Consider the following 5,182-nt stretch of genomic DNA (forward strand, 5'->3'; position numbering starts at 1 on the left):
AATATTTTATATCAATCACTCTCCCGAGGGGCCCACAAAATTTCAGTGCGAGCGATTATGATGATGACTGTTTAATAAATGTGGCTGTTATTTTACGGCAAACCTTTTAAAGCGGGCATTCATCTAGCTGGCTCATTAGGAGAGAGGGAGGGCTGCCCCCCACCCGACCCCCCCCCCTCCCATAAAAAATATGAACAATAGAAAATAACGCGTGCGCGTGCGTGTGTGTCCCACGTGTGCGTGTGTGTCCCACGTGTGTGTGTGTGTCCCACGTGTGCGTGTGTGTCCCACGTGTGTGTGTGGTGTTGCGGTCAGCGCGCTGCACTACGAACCCGGAGACCCGAGTTCGACTCCCGCTCCACGCCATTCTTTTAAGAAAGCATCTACCGCATAACACGAGGCAAGCCTGTATATAATAAGCGACGTTTCGTGCAATGGGGCTTCTTTGTGTAATGTGCTATGGATAGGAGCTATTGAGCACAACAACGACCAAAACAACCACGACCACAGCCAGGATCAAGAACAATGAAAAGACCACGTAGCGTGGTGGTGGTGCTTGTATCTATGTGCGTTGAACCTCTTTCGCACCGTACGCAGCCAACCGTGATAATTGGAGGTGTGGGAAAAGGACAACCAACTAAACAAAAAAGCAGTTCTAAAGAATTGTTTTTATTTCAATCTAGATGATTTAAAAGTGCACAGGTCTAGTGGCTTCCTAATATCGGAAGGAAGAGCGTTCCAGACGGCCGCAGAAGCGCATCTGAAAGCGCGCGATGCAGTGGCCGACTTTGTTCGATGGCCAGCAGCCATAAGCCGCTGCGAGGATGAGTGGAGTGTTCGTGAAGGTTCATGCGCCTTGACGAGATCAGCAAGGTGTCGTGGTTGATGTGTGGCGAGCACTTTGTGTGCGATGAGTGCGACCTGAGAACGCAGCTCGGCCACTGCTGCCCGGACACGTTCAGATGTCGCACTTCCCGTCACCACAGCGGCAAATTGGGAAATCTGGCGGAACCAACGCCACGGATACGACCACAACAAACATGAAAGGCCGCCGCCGCCATCACCACCGCGACCCGTAATTGTCATGTCGTCAACTCGTCTGGGCTGTCAGTGAGAGCGCAGACGAGTTGGCTATCTAATCTCTCACGCGCTTTCGAATGTTGCGGTTGAAGGGCGGACTTTGCTAGAGAAAGACGCGACCGACACACACCTCGTATCTCGTGTAGATACGGTTAACTGGGCTGTCTCAGAAGTGCCGTTAATTAGAAAACATCTAAATATATACTTTTACGTAACCGTCGAGAGAGCAATTATGCAAATGTCCAAGCAGCGCAGTGACGTCACTGGAGCCTTATGAATAGCCAAGAAATGAACTCGGTCATTATTTTCAGCGCATCGTGTGGTCCACTATAACAAAACAACGACATAATCCCCCGTATAGCCTTAACAGACTGTTGGGGCAAGTGCTGTTAACGAGCACCTATGAAGGCGGGAACAGCGCACGAGGAAAATAGTGTGGACAGCATCATACCCATCCGCCTTTGTCTCCCCAGAGTTCAGGTTTTACCCACCGAACCAGGTATTCATTTAAGGCTGAATAAACCTAGGGGAGGCCCAGGACCGATTCAAATATTCGCCAGTGTTGTTGTGGGAATCGAACTCACTTCGCTGGGATCACATCGTAGTGCGATAACCACTGCGCCACCGCTCCCCAGGCGCAGACAAAGACACATTCACACACGCACACCTTCACTAACACACACGTACACTCTCACTAACACACAAGTACATCTTCACTAACACACACGTACACCTTCACTAACACACACGTACAGTGAGGGAAAAAAGTATTTGATCCCCTGCGGATTTTGTACGTTTGCCCACTGACAAAGAAATGATCAGTCTATAATTTTAATGGTAGGTTTATTTGAACAGTGAGAGACAGAATAACAACAACAAAATCCAGTAAAACGCGTGTCAAAAATGTTATAAATTGATTTGCATTTTAATGAGGGAAATAAGCATTTGACCCCCTCTCAATCAGAAAGATTTCTGGCTCCCAGGTGTCTTTTATAGAACAGGTAACGAGCTGAGATTAGGAGCACACTCTTAAAGGGAGTGCTCCTAATCTCAGCTTGTTACCTGTATAAAAGACACCTGTTCACAGAAGAAATCAATCAGATTCCAAACTCTCCACCATGGCCAAGACCAAAGAGCTCTCCAAGGATGTCAGGGACAAGATTGTAGACCTACACAAGGCTGGAATGGGCTACAAGACCATCGCCAAGCAGCTTGGCGAGAAGGTGACAACAGTTGGTGCGATTATTCGCAAATGGAAGAAACACAAAAGAATTGTCAATCTCCCTCGGCCTGGGGCTCCATGCAAGATCTCACCTCGTGGAGTTGCAATGATCATGAGAACGGTGAGGAATCATCCCAGAACTACACGGGAGGATCTTGTCAATGATCTCAAGGCAACTGGGACCATAGTCACCAAAATGGAGCTCTTTGGCATCAACTCAACTCGCCGTGTTTGGAGGAGGAGGAATGCTGCCTATGACCCCAAGAACACCATCCCCACCATCAAACATGGAGGTGGAAACATTATGCTTTGGGGGTGTTTTTCTGCTAAGGGGACAGGACAACTTCACCGCATCAAAGGGACGATGGACGGGGCCATGTACCGTCAAATCTTGGGTGAGAGCCTCTTTCCCTCAGCCAGGGCATTGAAAATGGGTCGTGGATGGGTATTCCAGCATGACAATGACCCAAAACACACGGCCAAGGCAACAAAGGAGTGGCTCAAGAAGATGCATATTAAGGCCCTGGAGTGGCCTAGCCAGTCTCCAGACCTTAATCCCATAGAAAATCTGTGGAGGGAGCTGAAGGTTCGAGTTGCCAAACGTCAGCCTCGAAACCTTAATGACTTGGAGAAGATCTGCAAAGAGGAGTGGGACAAAATCCCTCCTGAGATGTGTGCAAATCTGGTGGCCAACTACAAGAAACGTCTGACCTCTGTGATTGCCAACAAGGGTTTTGCCACCAAGTACTAAGTCATGTTTTGCGGAGGGGTCAAATACTTATTTCCCTCATTAAAATGCAAATCAATTTATAACATTTTTGACACGCGTTTTTCTGGGTTTTGTTGTTGTTATTCTGTCTCTCACTGTTCAAATAAACCTACCATTAAAATTATAGACTGATCATTTCTTTGTCAGTGGGCAAACGTACAAAATCAGCAGGGGATCAAATAATGTTTTCCCTCACTGTACAAGTATCGATGGTTCTGGCTGTGTGATGGGCTGAGTGTCTCCCTGGCGCGACCACCGTTGCGGTAGTTCTCTTGCGTGGACGCGCTTGCTTCTCACAGCGCAGTTGGCAGCACCGCAGCTTGTGTTACACATAGACATGACATTAACTTGCTAATCCCCCTAATCTCTCTCCTTAATCTCACCCATTAATACTCTTTGGTTCTGTCGGCAAAGTCACGTAGGTATAAAATATATATATAGCCTTGTTGTAGCTGCTCTCTCGCTGGTTCAGCAGTTCCACTGCTGGATTATATGTTTTCTGCCTGAGGACGACAGCTTGTGTTGCGATCGAAACGTCGTGATTTATTATTTTATATTTTATTTTTCTGCCTACGTGACTTTACCGAAATAACCAAAGAGTACTCACGAACACTTTCACGAACACACACCTGTTAGTGTGCAACATGTACGTGTACTTTGGGGAGTGTGTTTATGATCAGCTCCGGTTTGGCAGCCGAGGTGTTAACTCCGAAGCAGTCGAGCGGCATTATATTGTCATCAGCTTTGTAATGCTGTGTTGAAGCTCTCTGGCTGGCTTGTCGCTTCATACAAAGCTCCGAGTCTTCTCGGTCACAGTCATGCCCTCCCTTCTCTATGCTTGCGAATTGTAGAGTCCTCTAAAGGAACATCTGCACCGGTTTGAGGCCTGCCTACGATCCATCCTGGGTTTAACCAGGCTGGATTGTGTGAGGAGCTCACAAATCCTCTTAGCTCCTCCGGCAGGCAAGGCTGCGTTGGCTGGGTCATGTAGCCCGCATGCACAGCCACCGCATGCCCAAACAGCTTTTGTTCGGCCGGATCGAGGGCGCTAAACGCGCGCGGCACGAGTTAGAGATGATATGGAGTGATGTGGTGCAGGAGGACGTGGAGCTGAGTGGACTTGCCGATGACTGGCACCAGCGGTGTCAAGATCGGCCTCTGTGGAGGAGGCTCGTGAAGGACGCTACTGGGCAGATGGAGGCAGTCGCCCTCCAACAACAACAGAGGGCGGAGGAGCGACGCTCACAACAACGAGCAGAGCGCCGGGTGGCTAAAGCACAGCAAGTTGGCACAGTAGGGACCACAGGTGGTGCATCAGCCAGTCATCTCGGTCATCTCAGTCAGTCGACCCGTGGCACCTGGGTCTGCCCCGTGACCTCCTGCCAGCGGGCGTTCGACACTTCACGTGGCCTCAAGGTGCACATGGCCTGGCACAAGCGTCGTGGTGACGTCACCGCCACTTAGTGGCGCATGGCGGTTGTTGTTGTGTTGGTATCAGTGTGCGTGTGTGTAGGTATGAGTGTGTGTGTAGGTATGAGTGTGTAGGTATGAGTGCGTGTGTGTTGGTATGAGTGTGTGTGTAGGTATGAGTGTGCGTGTGTGCGTGGCCCTAGCCCCGGGCGCTGTAATTCCCTGTCGGGGCAATCAGTCCACAAACAATCGCCCCGAGTGAAAATTGCTCCATAAATTATCTCATCCGCGGCCAAAACCGCTGCGCATGATGGGCCCCAGTTTTCATTTTCATTCACTCCGCTCTGCGGCGGATTGGATTAAATCCCCCCCCCCCTTCTCGCCCCACCCCTCCTTGTGCGGGACTTGTGGGGGCCGTGGGGTGAAGACGAAGGAGGAGACGAAGGGGGTTGCGGTGGAGGGGGGGGGGGCTGCCCGACCTCGAGACCATTTCGTGGCCCTCATCCGCGCGCCTCCTCCGCCTCAATCAGGCGCGAGTGGCAGTCACGTGACCCCCCCCCTCCCAGAGCGCGCCCCGCCCCTCAACCCTCATCCCATCCGGCCCTTCGCTAGGTGTGGAATGGGGACAACGGGATAATTGAATGAAATGGCGCAGATTGATGATACTTTTTGACGGATACAGTTGTTACGTTGTTATTAAA

Source organism: Lampetra fluviatilis, chromosome 2 (assembly GCF_964198595.1).
Source record: "Lampetra fluviatilis chromosome 2, kcLamFluv1.1, whole genome shotgun sequence".
NCBI lineage: Eukaryota > Metazoa > Chordata > Hyperoartia > Petromyzontiformes > Petromyzontidae > Lampetra > Lampetra fluviatilis.